This window comes from Stegostoma tigrinum, chromosome 15 (assembly GCF_030684315.1).
Source record: "Stegostoma tigrinum isolate sSteTig4 chromosome 15, sSteTig4.hap1, whole genome shotgun sequence".
Classification (NCBI taxonomy): Eukaryota; Metazoa; Chordata; class Chondrichthyes; order Orectolobiformes; family Stegostomatidae; genus Stegostoma; species Stegostoma tigrinum.
The window spans coordinates 33,730,264-33,747,946 of record NC_081368.1 but is presented as its reverse complement, the minus strand read 5'-3'; positions in this window follow the sequence as shown (position 1 = coordinate 33,747,946).

Genomic DNA, 17,683 nt, shown 5'->3' with positions numbered 1-17,683 from the left:
CTATTTGTGTACCCTGAGGCCATCCTGATGTAGATTAGGGCAACAATGTGCGATGGCCATACAGAGGTATCTCGCAAATCTCCTTGTGAGGCCCTCCATGTCCCAATGTTTGGAGGACACCACTTAAATATTATCAATGTGGCTGTCACTGCTGAGTGTTCACAACACCGAGGAGTTGCTTTCTTTCTGATATTGCCCACACAGGCTCATTGGGGCCATCCCCAGTGGATCCTGGCATCAGAAGCTGTGGTCGTCCCTGAGTCCATTGCTCTAAGGACTGCTACATAAAAGGATGCGGAACTCATACTTTCACAAACTCAGGACCAGCATCAAATATCCATAGATTTGAGGCTGGCCCCAACTGTGTGGGGCTTGCAGCTATAGGTGTTCTCATGGTGCAGTGAAGATACAAGGGAGCTACACTCACTCATTTTGCTTGGAATGCCATGTAGATGAGAGAGGGGTAGTGGTGCTATCGTCTGACCAGAGGTGGAAGTCGAAATCCCGTGTGATGCTGTCTTGTGTTTCTGTAATAAATCACCTTCCAATGGGGCCACAAGGGATAAAGAATAGTCCCTCGATATCAGGTTTCCATTTTTGGGACTTTGTGGCACCACCATACAGGAAAAGGATACTATCTGATCCTCAGAATTTATGCAGAACTAGAGGATGCACCAAGGCAACGGAACGGACAATCGGAATCTGTCAGTGATGAGGACCTTAGCAGGTCAGTCAGCATCAGAAAGTAGGAAAGTTGACATTTCAGGCTTACACCCTTCATCAGAAAACCTAAAACATCAACTTTCCTGCTCCTCTAACGCTGCCTGACCTGCTGTGTTCCTCAAGCTCCACACTGTATTAACTCTGACTCCAGCATCTGTAGTTCTTGCTATCTCGAAGGTGATGAGGACATTCTTCAGACAGAGCAGCACTTTCAGCATCCTACAAAGCAGCAGCATTGGCTACAACAACACAGGAAGGACTCCCTTGAGAATGCTATTCAATAGAACTGAGTGAAGTTATGTTTCACTGATTGCAAATGTTTTGATCGTGCTGAGGACATCATCCTCCGTTTAATTCGAAAGTACAGATTAACACTTTGAACTTTCAATACAGTTCATGCTGTTTAGTAAAAGTTAAGGTTACAAACTGATGGAAGGCTTCATAACTTGTGATGCACCCTCATTCAACTCTGATAAGGTTTCACGCCAGTATGGGCACTATAGACAGATAGCTATTTCTCAGAGCAAATTCCAACATCAAGTAGTGCTAAGAATGTCCAGCCTCTGTACTTTCATTCTTTTAGTTTTAGCTGGACGGGCATTCACTAACACAGCTGATGATGAAGGATGAACATATATTTATAAATTAAGAATGTATTTACAATGAGATATCACTGTGCCACCTGTGTGTCCTCAGAAAGTCGTCTTCTTCCTTCCATTCTCAATACATTGATTGCAGGCCCAGAGTTGTGAGCGCATAGAATAGTTTACCAGTGGTAGTCATGGAAGCAGAGTCATTAGTGACATTTAAGTGACTGCTGGACATGCACATGGACAACAGTGAATTGAGGGGAATGTAGGTTAGGTCATTTTATTTTTGGATTAGGATTATTCCATGGCAAAACATCGTGGGCTGAAGGGCCTGTACTGTGCTGTACTTTTCTATGTTCTATGTTCTATGATCCCCAGCTGGGTTGGTGGGAGTCTAACCTCCAAATAGCCTCGCAGTTTTGTTGGACAACCCTAGTTGCGCTTGTGGCTTGAGCATCCAGGCATGCTGAGTGTAGCCTGCCCAGTGACAGGATCAGCATCCTTGGCTTGAGCTACTATAAGGGCAAGTTTGGCAGATAGGATGTAGATGGAAGGCCTGGCCACCTTTGGAATGTGCTGTGAGAGACTGTTGAGGGTCCTGCTTGAGGTTCCTCCTCTGGCTGTGTGCTTCCTTGTACTGTCTTGTCTCCTCGTGAGGATGGGTCACCAGAATTTGTGTAAAGGGGTCCTTATCTCACCTGCTCCAATCCAAAGGACGTTGGGCACAGAGTTTCATTGAAGATGGTCAAGATTAGGAGTGATGGGTGTGGACAGCCTCCTGTGGGAAAGACTTGTTCCCATTTACATCCATGGAAATCCATTGTGTATACTAGCAACTGCTTGTGAAAGCCATGCTGCTCACATTAGTTTTCATTTGATGCCCCGTTTATCTCTAAGCTATGCATCCGGATTCTGCATGTTTTCTGTACCAATTGGATCCCGACAAATGCAAATTCTCATTTTGTATCAGCTTGATTTATTAGGTGGAATTGATTTCTGATTCAAACCAAAAGAGTATTCTTCTGGGAATCAGCGCAATTCTGATGAAATAATAAACCCAAAATCTTAACCATTGTTCAGCTAGTTGTTAAAGATCATATAGCACATTTCCTGGTCAATATTACTCCAACAACTAATGTTTTCTTATTACGGCGTGTGGAATCTTGCGGTGTGCAAAATGACTACTCTGCTTTCCTAAACAACAATCACTGCACTTTAATTGTAATTCATTATACATGAAACATCTTAAAATATTTCTTGTGCGAGCAAATAATTTATTTTTGTTATCTCCACTCAATCAGGACAATGTGTTTCATCTTTGTGATAAATCAATTGACTCTTTATTTAATATGACAAATGTTGAAAATGTTGCAGTCATGAAAAAAGATTCCACCCACAACCAACTTACAAATAATTGCCACCTTGTGAAAAATGCATTTTTATATGATTTTTTTTTCTTTAACCACTTCTTATTTATATTTTTAACTGGCATCTGGAAATATGAAATTAGTGTGGGATAACTAAGTTCTTAAGATGTTTTTAATGAAAAGATAATTGTGTACCATCAAGCAAAGTTACTAAATTTTCTGTGATTTTATGTATATTTTATTTCTGTGTCTTTATGCTTTGTTTCACCGTTACTAGGCTCAATTTAAAATTTAGGAATCAAGTGGACAAGGGCTAGGATTGGTGGATTTTCATTCCAGGACCTTCCCAAAGTGTCTCTAGTCATATTGCTGCCAAATGCAGGTAGGACGTGATGCTTTGTTTCACAGCTTATATGAAGTATACCTTTAAGAGACACGCTTGCTCTGTCTTCACTATATCACAGCATTTGACATGATAACGTACAGGTCTTGAATTCCATCTGAACTGGGGCCACTTGAAGCATGACACTGATGAAAACAGGCTATTATTTGTAACTGAATAGCTTAGTGTTAGCCTGTGTCTGTAAAGTGTGTTTATACCAAGAGCTGTAATTGAAGTCAATTTCAGTACCATATTAGCCATGGCTACTTCTTATGTTATGGGAGGTTGCCTCATCAGGTACAAATGCTCTGCAGGAGACAAAGGCCACAATGTGGTAGCTGAGCAAAAAGTGTCATCTAGACAATAGAAGAGAGCTCAATGTTGTGCAGCAGGAAACAATCAGCCAGAACTGAAGGAACCATCCCCCTAGAGAAGTGTGAAAAGAGGTTTCAAGAAATCTCATGGCTAGGAAGAAGCCTGGGAAATAGAAGGAACATTCCAACTCCTCCTGGTCTCATAAAGGAATCAAGGAAAAATTGAAATAATTTAGCTCTTTGGGCCTTGTGTGGTCCTTCCTCCTGTTCCTGCAAGATTGACCAACTGGTAAAGGTGTAATTTCTACTCCATTGTTTCAGATAGAAGCCAGGTGACAATAGTGATAATTTTAAAAGGTCCAGAATTCATGGTGTAAAGGGCACTATTGTGGCTAGGCCATGCGTGTGCTGGAACCTGCCAATGTTGTGAAACCATGTCAGATTTGATTAGAACCAAATTTGTATCAAGCTTGCCTGTTCAATGTATTTGCTTGCCACTCACCAGGAAAAAGGCATGCAGCTGAAGAGGAAAACAATGACATTATTTAAAGGAACAGAGTTGTGAGGAAAGTAATTTGGACTATCTTCTATTATTATAAAGTTTGTAGAAATACAGTGGTTTGTATGTGAAGATGTGTTAGTTCACTATATTTTGCTAAAAGTCTTCCACCATCCTCTTGGGAAGAGTAGACAATTTGATGACCAGTTCACGCAAAGCCTATAGCAGGTGTGATGGCTGCAGTTATAGTACTCTGGCTCTGCAAACTGACAGAGATAATGGGGAGGGGAAGGTGTAGCTGGATTGATAGAGTAAGAAGAAGTCAAAAAATCTGCCCCAAGCCTCCATCCATGTTCCGTTCTTCAAAGATGGTATAATTTCACCAATTACAACATAGAAATGCCTTAGGAATCCTCAGAAAAGTGTGAATCAGAAAAAGGAAATTAGTAATAGAACTGCAGTACATGTGGAACACATACCCTCTGAACCCATTAGGAAAAGAGAGATGATGTAGGATGAACATAAATTCTTCCTCAATTTTTGCTAAAGAGAATTAAGTAATGAAGGTTCTAAATATTTTACTTCAAAAGGGGAAATATCTCTTTATTTTTCTAATTAAGGAGGTAAACTATTAAGGATACTGAGAGACACTGGAGCAAGTCAGTCTCTGATGCTAATTGTTGATACAATTTGGCTTCAAGGGATTTTAATGAAGGAGAAAATATTAATTGGAAGTATGCATGGAAGCTACAAGCTGGATCCATTATGGAGAGCTGGATTGAAGAATAACTTGGCAAATGGAGAAGTTGTACTTGAAGTAGTAAATAAGTCACTCTAAAAGGAAATTATTTTATCATGGGAAATAACTTAGCTGCTTAAAAAAAAGTGGCACAACCAATGGTGATAGGACAGCAAGAAGTAAAAGAAGTTGAAAAGCTAAAGGAGGAACATTCTGGATTGTTTCCTGAAAAGCTACAGGAGGAATATTCTGGATTGTTTCCTGAAAAGCTACAGGAGGAATATCCTGGATTGTTTCCTGAAAAGCTACAGGAGGAACGTTCTGGATTGTTTCCTGAAAAGCTAAAGGAGGAACATTCTGGATTGTTTCCTAAAAAGCTACAGGAGGAACGTTCTGGATTGTTTCCTGAAAAGCTACAGGAGGAATATTCTGAGATAATGGGAACTGCAGATGCTGGAGATTCCAAGATAATAAAATGTGAGGCTGGATGAACACAGCAGGCCAAGCAGCATCTCAGGAGCACAAAAGCTGACGTTTCGGGCCTAGACCCTTCATCAGAGAGGGGGATGGGGGGAGGGAACTGGAATAAATAGGGAGAGAGGGGGAGGCGGACCGAAGATGGAGAGTAAAGAAGATAGGTGGAGAGGGTGTAGGTGGGGAGGTAGGGAGGGGATAGGTCAGCCCAGGGAAGACGGACAGGTCAAGGAGGTGGGATGAGGTTAGTAGGTAGCGGGGGGTGCGGCTTGGGGTGGGAGGAAGGGATGGGTGAGAGGAAGAACCGGTTAGGGAGGCAGAGACAGGTTGGACTGGTTTTGGGATGCAGTGGGTGGGGGGGAAGAGCTGGGCTGGTTGTGTGGTGCAGTGGGGGGAGGGGATGAACTGGGCTGGTTTAGGGATGCAGTGGGGGAAGGGGAGATTTTGAAACTGGTGAAGTCCACATTGATACCATATGGCTGCAGGGTTCCCAGGCGGAATATGAGTTGCTGTTCCTGCAACCTTCGGGTGGCATCATTGTGGCAGTGCAGGAGGCCCATGATGGACATGTCATCAAGAGAATGGGAGGGGGAGTGGAAATGGTTTGCGACTGGGAGGTGCAGTTGTTTGTTGCGAACTGGAGGAATATTCTGGATTGTTTCCTGAAAAGCTACAGGAGGAATATCCTGGATTGTTTCCTGACTGTATTGTTATCAGATTTCAAGCCCATAGAATTAGTCAGGGAGGGAAAGAATCAGAAAAAAAGAGAAATGAGTTAGAAATTTGTTTATTTGATACTGTTTTGAAAGCTTAAATGAAGGAAAAGAAATTGAGGTTGATAATATTAATCCATCTTCTTTAACAGGAATGCAACCGTGTGCTGAATTGAGAGAGACATATCACGCAGTCTACTTAAAAATTGAAAGAGAACTAATTAAAGAATGTTGTTGTTGAAATGATGAAGTGTTAGTGAGGAAATGAAAACCACCACAAATACAAGCCAATGAGGCATAGGCAACAAATACAGAGAGACAGAGATAATGGGAACTGCAGATGCTGGAGAATCCAAGATAACAAAGTGTGAGGCTGGATGAACACAGCAGGCCAAGCAGCATCTCAGGAGCACAAAAGCTGACGTTTCGGGCCTAGATCCTTACTGAACTCTCACCCCATCCCCCTCTCTGATGAAGGGTCTAGGCCTGAAACATCAGCTTTTGTGCTCCTGAGATGCCGCTTGGCCTGCTGTGTTCATCCAGCCTCACACTTTGTTATCTTAAATACAGAGACAATTGGAGTACTCAGTTCATCTGATTGTCTGGTATGACTTCTTCAAAGCTATCAGGCATGCTGAGTATCTCCAGGATTCTCTATGTTTGTCTCAGCTCTCAAGGACCCATTGTTCATTAGCTCATGAGGAGGAGGCAGTAGTCCAGCCAGTGGCAGCTCAAGTTGAATCTTGTAACTGAGTCATATGAGTGGCTTACAAACTTCCAAGTCACTGAGGTATTAGGACAATGCAAACTAAAATATTAGAACATTTTAATTGGCTAGGATTACTTAAAGATGTCAGGAAGTAGGGAAGTTCCAATCCTCAATTAAACCTGTGCTTGTAATTCTGATACCAGGTTTTGAAGAACTATTTAGTAGAGGCGTAATATATTTTGTAGGGCCTTTACTTAACCCCAGAAATGGGAATCAGTATTGATTAACAATTGTGTGCGTGTCAATAAGATTTCCTAACCAATGCTTCAGGGATTAATGTGATAGAAATGGTACTGTGGAAGTTAGTCCAATTTTTATAAGATGTGGCTTAACCAAAAACGTACAATAAAATCAAGGTTCACATTTTACAATACAAATAAACAAAGAAATAATGAATAGTTTAAGAACGAAACAATTTATGTTTTCAATTTAGCATTCAACATTTCAAGGATAACACCCATCTTTAAAGATAACGATCAGAGATTATTCCTTTGTTTCTGTCAATCATTATAGATGCCACTAATTGCTTCAGAAGATTCAGCCCTTTTGAACTATAACCAGGCATGAGATGAATAGACCACTAAAACTGATTGAAGAAAATTTCATAAACCAAAGCTCAGAGGTTACTTTTCCAACTTCTTCGAGAAAATCTAACCAAAGCTTGTGAATTGAAAAGTGCACAACAAACAATGAAAACTAGAGCAGATGAAACGGCCAAAACTCATAATATTGTTTCTGGAGACAAAGTGCTAGCATTATTACTTATCTCTGAGGAACCATTAAAAGCGAGATCCACTTGTCCTCATCAAATATAAAAGAAACTCAATGATGTAAACAATGTTGTGAGTACTCTAAACAAGAGGAACTATCAGTTAGTATATCATATACTATATTAAACAGATACTATGACAAGGAGGATGCTGAGAACAATCGTGTCCAGGTGGTGTTGAAAGACATAGGAGATGAAGCAAAAATATTAGAGTGATTTGAGAATAAATCTTTTTTTTGAAAATCCAGATGTTGACTCTCCTGAAATGAGATAGATAACATGGAAATCTTTGAAAAGTGATATGGAATATTATGTTATCATCCAGAAGATTAGTGAAATGATTTAGTAAAACTAGATTAGATTAAATTGCCAGACTAAACACATGAAACCACCTTGGCTGTGGCAAGGTTTACACAATATAATGGCCTACAAAGCAAAGTTGAGCAGAATTGCTGACAACAATGCATCCCGCCCTGATGAGCTCAATTTATTCAACACTCATTTTAATGCAAGGTCAGTGAAATGATGTCACCTTCCCCAACAGCTTTGGGTGCACCTGTACCCATGGTCACTGCCACAGACGACAGGTCAGCCTTCTTGAGCATGAAGCCAAGAAAAGTGAACGGACCAGATGGAGTCCTCGGCCAAGCGCTCAGGTCCTGTACAGACCAGCTGGTGGGAGTATTTGCAGACCTCTTTAACATCTCTTTACTCTGATGTGAGGTTCCTATTTGCTTCAAGAAGACCACTATCATCTTGGGTCCAAAGAAAAATCAGGCAATGCACCTTAATGGCTACCACCCAGTAATTCTAACATCCATGATGATGAATTGCTTTGAGAAGTTAGTAATGGCACATTTCATTTCCAGCCTTGCAGACTGCCTTGAAATGCTTCAATTTGCCTACCGTCACAATAGGCCCATAGCAGACACTTTCTCCCTGGCCCTACACTCATCCCTGAACATCTGGATAACAGGGACACTTATGTCAGGTTCCTACTTATTGACTTCAGCTCTGCTTTCAACACCATAATCCTAACAAACTAATCTCCAAACTCCAAGACCCGGGAGTCTGTTCCTCCTCTGCAACTGGATTCTTGGCTTCCTTACCCACAGACTGCAATCAGTAAGGATAGGTGATAACACCTCCTCCACAATAATCTTCAACTCTGGTTGCCTGAAATGCTGCATACTTAGCTCCTTACCGTACTTCTTATATACTCATAGCTGTAATGGCCAAATTCAGCTCTAACTCCACTTATAAATTTGCTGATGACAACACTGTTGCAGGTCAGATCTCAAACAACGATAAGACAGTGTACAGAAAGGAGACAGACAGCTCAATGTCATAAAAATGAAGGAGTTGGTCATCGAGTTCGGGCAGATGAGTGGAGGTCAAGCTCCTGTCTGCATCAATGGTGCTGAGGTGGAAGTGGATGAAAGCTTCAAGTTCCTAGGAGCAAATATTGCCAACGACCTATCCCGGTTCAACATGCTACAGTCAAGAAAGTACACCAACACCTCTGCTTCCTCAGAAGATTAAGAAAATTCAGCATGTCCATGATGACTCTTAACAACCTTCATAAATGCACCATAGGAAGCAACTTATCTGGATGCATCACAGTTTGGTATGCCAAATACTCTTCCCAAGACTGCAAGAAATTACAGAGGTGTGAATGCAGCCCAGTACATCAGAAAAAGAACAGTCTTAATTGACTCCATCTATGCTTCCTGCTGCCTCAGGAAAGCAGCCAACATATTCAAAGGCCCCTCTCACCCCGGTTATACTCTGTTCCAACCTCAGGCAGCAGTACCAACAGATTCAAAAACACTTTCTTCCCCACTGATATTAGACTTCTGAGTGAAACTATCAAATTTTAAATTTAATATTGATCTTGCTCTTCGTGCACCTTCTCTGCAGCCGTATTCTTTGCTCCATTCTATTACCATAATACACTTGTATCATATGATCTCCTGTACTGCATGCAAAATGAAACTTTCCATGTACCTAGGTATATGTGACAGTAATAAACCAAACCAAATCAAATCAAATAAAAAAACATAATAAAAGACCCCTCCCACTTGGTTACAGTCTCTTCTACCATCTTCCATTGGGCAAAAGATACAAAAGTTTGAAAACACATATCAACAAATTTAAGAACAGCTTCTTCCCCATTGTTATCAGGCATATGAAGGGGCTTTTCACTATTAAAGCTTATATTTCTCTGTACCTTCTCTGTAGCTGTAACGCTATATTCTGCATTCTATTCTGTTACCATGATTCACTTATGTATGACTCATCAGGTCAGCATGCAATACAAAACTTTTCAATCCACTGCCTCCTGAAGCATTCAAGTCAGACAAGGCCAGACCTATGCAGAAGATCTAGATATGACCTCATCAGAAATGCCAACAGGCAGTACCAGATCAAGTTAGAGGCTCAAGCCACTCATAGAGATGCCCGCCGCTTATAGCAAGGCCTAAATAACATAACAGGATACAAAGTGAAGCTAAGCAAGATAGCAAACTAAAACATATCCCTTCCTGACGTGCTCAATGTTTTCTATGCTTGGTTCATGCAGAATATCAGCAGCGCAGTGTCACCTGCCCCATTAGCTACAGACAGACCTGTTCCCACTGTCACAGCTGCAAATATCACATCGGTCTTCCTGAGAGTCAACCCAAGGAAAGTGATGGCCCCAGATGGAGTCCCTGGCTGTGCACTTAAATCCCATGCGGACCAGGTGAAGGAGTTATTCACTGGCATCTTCAACCTCTCCATCCTACAAGCCAAAGGCCCCACCTGCTTCGAGAAGACCACCATCGTCCCTGTACCAAAGAAAACACATGCAACGTGCCTTTAACGACAACTGCCCATTGGCTCTGACCTTCACAATCATGACATGGTCATGATCCACATCAAACAAAGCCTCCAAGCCTGCCTGCAATTTGCCTACCAATGTAACAGATCCACAGCGGTCGCCATTTCCATAAACCTGCAGTCAAGCAAAGAACATGTGGACAGCAAGGACACCTATCAGATTCCTATTCATCGACTATAGATCTGCCTTCAACACCATTTCTCCTTCCAGACCGATCGCAAAGCTCTGAGACCTAGGTTTTGGCTCCACCATCTGCAACTGGATCCTCAGCCTTCTGACCCATAGACAGCAGTCAGTGAAGATAGACAATTGCACCTCCTCCACAATAACCCTCAACTCTGGAGCCCCCCAAGGATGACCCCTACTGTACTCCCTGTACACACACAACTGTGTTGCCAAATTCCAAACAAACACCTTCTACTAGTTTGCTGATGACACCACAAAAGTAGGTCACTTGAGTCAGAATACTGAAAGGAGATAGAGGGCTTAGTGATGTAGTGCAATGATAATGACCTCTCCCTTAGAGATGGCAAAACAAAAGAACTGAGCAATGACTTCAGAAAGAAAGGAGGAGGACACGCCCACAATCCACATCAACGAGGCATAGGTTGAGAGGGTTGAGGGCATCAAGTTTCCTGGAGTGATGGTACCGACAACCTGTCCTAGATTTCCCATGTAAACGTGACAGTCAAGAAGGCACAACAAACATTCTTCTTCTTCAAGTGGTGTAGAAAATTTGGCAAGTCCAGCAGGATCCTCACCCATTTCTATAGATGCACCATAGAAAGCATACTATCCAGATGCATAACAGCCTGGTACGGCAACTGCTTTGGCCAGGATCGTAAGAAACTACAGGAGATTGTGTGCACAGCCCATACCATCCCAGAAGCCAACTTTCCATCCGCGGACTCCATTTACATTTATTTTTGCTGTGGAAAGGCTGCTAACATCATCAAAGACCTCACCCACTCTGGGAATACTCTCCTTTAACCTCTTTTGCCAGGCAGAAGATAGAGAAGCTTGCACACACGCACCAATAGGTTCAAGAACAGTTTCTTCCCTGCCATTGTGAGACTGATGAGTGGACCTCTCCAACTTCAAATAATGTTGATCTTCTAAATGTTGATCCTGTTTCGTGCCCCTCATATAAAGTGTAGTCTGTATGCCTTGCTCTACCTAAGCTCCACATACTCTGTTTGTTCTTGCTTTGTCCTTGTCTGCCTGTACTGCTTGCAAACAAAGCTTTTTGTTGTACTTACGTGTACATGACGATAACAAACCAAATCAAATCGAGTCAAAGATATTAGTAGAATAAATCAAATCAAATTACATTCTCATGAATCAATATATGTAAATATGCCATAAAGTATAATCTTTGGCAATGCATGATATTAATGAAGATGATACACTATTCATAATACAACATTTTATACAGGCAGAAAATTTAGCTTAAGTAAGGGAACAGATCAAACTTGTAATTGACAATTGCATTGTTGAACTGAGTCATAGTAGCTCAAGCCCACCTATTTTGATCGTGCCAAAATCAGATTGATCACAAAGACTTCTGCTAATGGGCAGCATAATAATACAGCGGTTAGCACTGCTGCCCCAGAGCACCATGGACCCGGGTTTTATTCTATTCTTGGGCGGCTTTCTGTATGGAGTTTGCACTTTCTCCCGTGTCTGTGTGGGTTTCCGCTGAGTGCTCCCATTTCCTCCCATAGTCCAAAGATGTGCAAGTTAGGTGGATTAGCCATGCTAAATTTTCCCATAATATTCAGGGATATGCAGGTTAGGTACATGGGAAATGCAGGGTTAATGGGATAGGGATGGGTCTGTGTGAGATACTCTTTGAAAGTTTGATGTGGACTTGTTGGTCTGAATGGCTTGTTCTCATACTATAGGGATTCTATGTTTAACCACAATATCAACACGGTCATATTCTATTCTATGATTGGTTGATTATGTTTGGAGGATTGGACACCCCAGTTTGTGACAAAAATTGAACTGTTAAATGGATATTGGCAAGGTCCACTGACTGACAGCGTCAAAGAAATATCAGATTTTCGTTACACTAAATGGACTCTATCAATATAAAGTCATGCTTTTTTGGAATTTTAAAAATGCAGTTGCAACTTTTCAATGACTTAATCAATATGATTTTTGAAATTGTTTTACATCTTTAATTTGTTTGGGCTGTACTTTTAGACCATGCAGAAGCAAAAGTAAGGACAACTTGGACTTTACCACACCTGAGATGAAATCTGAAATTTTGCAATGGAGTCTGAATTTCAGCACTGCAATGGCTCCCCATATTAATTTATTGAAGAAACATTAGATATTTGAATGAACAATAGTACATCAATAAAATATCAAATTAAAAGCTGTATTGTCAATTGTATTGGTTGTAATAGCACTGAATTATGAAAAATTATTTAACATATCTTTTGACGCCAGAGGTGACAATACTATGGCTTTATGAGGTGTATTTTGTCCTTTTATTTGTGAAGAAAGATTGAGACAGAGACACCAACAGTCTGCTCAAATCCAATAGAATAAACAGCTTGTGAGGGCTTGAAGTTTTTTTTCAAAGTTGGAACAAATGAAGCAGCCTGAATGGGTGGGGTCAAGTTCCCACAGAGCAAGGATTTTTAGTTTTAGCTTCCTACAGTTACTGGGATCTTGAAGCTGGATATGGAATCTCTTATTCCTCTCTAAGGCATGCTAAAAGCTAGGGTTCTCTCCCTGCTGCTAGAATTGAATGTGAAACAATCTGTTCTACTGAATTTACCCTTGCCAAGGATGTGCTTATGGAATGCTACAATATTAGAACATTTAATTAGTAATAGCTAATATACATTCTTTTGTTAAACATTGCAGTAGAATTACAGTTAAGCCAATTCTTTTCTTTCCATCTATATTTTAACTGTAGTATAAAAACAAAATATGTTTTGCTTAACATCAAGTAGTTTGACCAATTGAATTACATGTGGAATGCAACATCTTACACTTACAAATTTGGGATCTAGGCTATGTTCTCAGTATGTTTTAATGGGTTTTGGTCTAGTCCATGACACAATGATATTGAAATTGGCACAGTCTAGTTACAAGAAAATGAGATTGGGTTTGAATGGTCAGTCATTTTTTTTTCTCAAGGAAACTAAATGTCAACATAAATGCTTAATATTGGAGGAAGAGACACTGAACCTGTTCTTTTCAAACTGTTCATAAGAAACAGTTCTGCAGAGACTTTTTTAATACAAACCACAACCCTTCGGCTTCTTTTGGAGAGATTATGCAATAAAAAGCTAAACTTGTTTCATTCGGGTTTAATACTGCAACCACACAATTTAAAAACCATTGAGATCAAAGGCAAAGGCAACACTATAATGAACCCTTTGTTACGGATGAGCATAAATAAAAACAAATGCTATAAAAGAAATGACTTTATGCAAAATATGAATGTTATCAAAAATCTTTGTGTTTTCATGTAAATATGTATTTTAATATCAGTTTAAATAGGAACAATGTTGATAGAAAACAAAAATGTCTCAAGGCTATCTTCTCAGTTTTTTATTTGGAGGGAGACGAGATAAGGATATATAACACAGCATTATCATTTGAAATTTGGATTTTAATATAAACATAAACTAAATGTTTGTCTTCAGATCTATAAGCATAACTTTTTTTGCAAGTCAGAATGTCATTTGAAACAGTGAACTGAATGCCAATTTTTTTTTGAAAAAGCATATGACTTACATTAAGGCCTACCAGGATAACCATGGTATTAACCGAAGCATTTGCAAACTTAAACGTTTATGAAAGAAGACAAAACCGACCAGAGGCCACCTGTGATTTGCATTAAGTTCAGAATGCGGCTTCATTTCAGAAGAATAGTTTCACTCAAACAGAAAGGCTTTTTTTGGTGAAATATCAAAGCTGTGAGAATTTAAGTAGAAATTTTCAAGCTGTCGGAACTGTAAAGTGTTTTAGGTCTTCAGAATTGGAAAGAATTCTCTAAACCATCCAACCTAGGAAAAGTTAGTTAATGAAGAAATTAAAGAATTAATATAATGAATACAGTATATATAATACTGTGTAAAGACCATATCTTGAATGCTCCCTGGGGAATCGAAGATAGGCAATAGAAGCTGGCCTAGCCATTTACGTCAACACCCTATAACAATAAAAAGTATGTCAGGATGACCCTCCTTTCCCTCATCTCAAGGGTTTCAAGACGTGGCAGTGGGACCAGAGAGGAAATGTGCTGCAAACAGAAGAACAGCTTCGAGAAGCACAATCAGAGGGAAAAGCTGGTCGAACCAAAGAAGACGGTAAAGGAATTACCAGAAGCAGAGCAGAAGGGCAAATGAGAAGTTAAAAAAACTAAAACCTCAACATCCAAAGAGATTCTATAAATACATGAAGGGCAAAAGAGTAACTACGGAAAGAATAGGGCCTCTTAAAGATTAACAAGTTCATCTACATGTAGAGCCACAGGGGTGGGTGATATTCTAAATAAATATTTCTCACCAGTATTTAACATCAAGAAAGGCATAGATGCTAGGGAACCTGGACAAATAAACAGTGATGTCTTGACAAGCGTCCACATTAAAGAAGAGGAGTTGCTAGAAGTCTTAAAACACATTAAGGCAGATAAATCTCCAGGACCTGATGATGTGTATCACAAGACTTTGTGAGAGCCTACAGAGGAAATTGCAGTGCCCCTAGTGGAAATATTTGTATCATGGACAACCACTGGTGAAGTGCCCGAAGATTAGAGAGTGGTTAATGTTATGCCATTATTTATGAAAGGCTACAAGAAAATTCATGGGAACTACAGACCAGTGACCCTTATGTCTGTGGTGGAGTAAGTTGTTAGAGGGGAATATGAAAGATGGGATCTTTCCATTTGGAGTAGAAAGGGATAGTTGTTTGTGGTAATCAACATGGCTTTGTGTGTTAGAAACCGTGTTTCTCAAATTTGATTGAGTTTTTTGAAGGGCTGACCAATAAAGTAGATGAGGGCAGTGTAGTAGACCTTGTTTACGTAGACTTTAGCAGGGCCTTTGACAAGCTACTGCATTGTAGGCTATTGAGTTAGGTTATATCTTACAGGATGTAGAGGAAGCTAGTCAATTGGATACAAAATTAGTTTGATGGTAGAAGACAGAGGGTAGTGGTAGAGGGTTCTTTTTTAGACTGGTGGCCTGTGACCAGCAGTGTACCACAAGAATCAGTGCTGGGTCAACTGTTATTCATCATTTACATAAATGATTTGGATAAGAATTTCGGAGGTAAGGTTACTAAGTTTGCATGCACACCAAGATCGGTGGTATAGTGGACAGTGAAGGAGGTTATCTGGGAATGCAGTGAGATCTTGATTATCTGGGCCAGTAGGCTGCCACTAAATGGCAGTGTTGAATTTAGATGAATGCAAGGTGTTGCATTTTGTTAAAGCACACCAGGATAGGACTTACATAGTCAATGGTAGGGCCCTGGCAAATGTTATACACCAAAGTGATCTAGAGGTACAGGCTTATAGCTCTTTGAAAATGAATTCACAGGTAAACAGGGCAATGAAGAAGGCTTTTGGCAGGCTAACTTTCATTGGTGAGACCATTGAGTATATAACATCTTATTGCAGCTATACAAGACTTTCTTGAGGCCACATTTGGAGCACTGCGTGCAGTTCTGGTCGCCCTACTGTCGAAATGGTACTATTAAACAAGAAAGAGTGCAGAAAAGATTTACAAGAATGCTGCCTGGATTGGAAGGTTTGAATTATGAGGAGAGGTTGGATAGTGTGGGACATTTTCTCCTGGAGATTAGGAGACTGAGGGGTGACCTTATAGACAGATATAAAACCATGAGAGGCATAGATAAGGTATATAGCCACCAGCTTTTCCCCATGGTAGGTGAGTCTAAAACTAGAGGGCATAGTTTTAAAGTGAGAGGGGAGAAAGGGTCCGGGGGCACTTTTATTCATACAGAGGATGGTGAGTGTCTGCAACAGGATGCCAGAAGTGGTGGTGGAAGAAAGTAGTTTCATCATTTAAAAACCGTTTAGACAGGTACATGGGTAGGTTAGGTACAGAGGAATATGGACAAAACACAGTCAAATAGGATTAGTTTAAATTGTGAAGCCAGGACAGCTCGGGCAAGTTGGGTCAAAGGGCCTGTTTTCATCCTGTAGACCTCTATGACTCTAAATGCTGGTTACACTGCTTTTTTATCAAGCAGCGAGAGAGGTTTAGTTACAGATAATTTGGAACCAGGGAATGTATCCGAGGCAAGCTTCTGTTGACAACATTGAGGGGTTTGGTCTGTGGAATGGTGACCAGTTGTTGATCTGGCTTGTCTAGCATTACTTTCAGCAAAGATCATAACACTGGCGGTTGAGAAGGAGATTAAAACTGGAAGAAGCTATCATGTGCACAGTGATGACATTAACTATATTGCAAGGAAAAGATAGATTCTCTGTACAGTTCAGTGGGTGTGGATGCCCATAACTCCATTGATGGTGCTCTCTTTCCAGCAGTTATGAGCCTTTTTCCCAGTAAGAGAGAATGAAAATTTCCATTCACCTTTAATGCTGTTTGGGTGATGTGCCTGCCACTGATTAATGTTTGGATGCAGGTGCAAGTAGCAGAAGCTGAATATAAAATTGTCTGCCTTGGAGAATTTGAGGGTGAAGTGCGGTACTGGAAAGTTAGGTCACAATCCTCAGTGTCAGGGTTTGCTGCTGGTGACTGGTAGGGGTGTTGTGTATTGAGCCACGTGACCAGTCAATGTAGTGGTAGGTTGGAGATGCCTTTTGAGGATGCATACATCACTGACCATCAGTACCAATCATTCAACTTCTTGTGTATTCATGCCCTTTGGAGCAAACTCTATTTCATTGCCTTCCTTTCTCACTTGTTCCCATTCCTCTGAGAATTTGCTTTGAGGGTCTTCTGGTCATTTATGGAAGCATATCCACTAGTTCCCTGTCTTGTTCTCCACACTCAGTAGTTCAGCACCTATTCACGAACCAAGCAGCCGTTTTGTCCCCTAGCCCTCTAATTTGATACTGCTACATGGAGTCTGTCTCAGTATTGTCAGCCAGTAGCGGCTTCCTTTTACTGTGTGCAGATCTCCTTTAAGAGGTGTCAACTGTGTTTAAGAGTTGCAAGCGGGTTGTAATATGCATTACCTGTGGATGCTGCCCTGCTCCCCAGCTGAATACTCAGGCAGCCAGCAGCATCAGGTGTGAGTGCTGCTTACCTCAATAGGAATGATCGGACGCAAATCATGAAGTGATGTCCTGCCCCTGAAAATAGATCTTAAATTAAGTCTAAGTCAGTTCAGAATATGGTGAATGGTTGTTAATTTGGACAAAAATATTCTTGGGATATGGAGCTTTAAATTACATTTAGCTTCATAATAAACACTTACATATACCAAAGAAGAAATATTGAAAA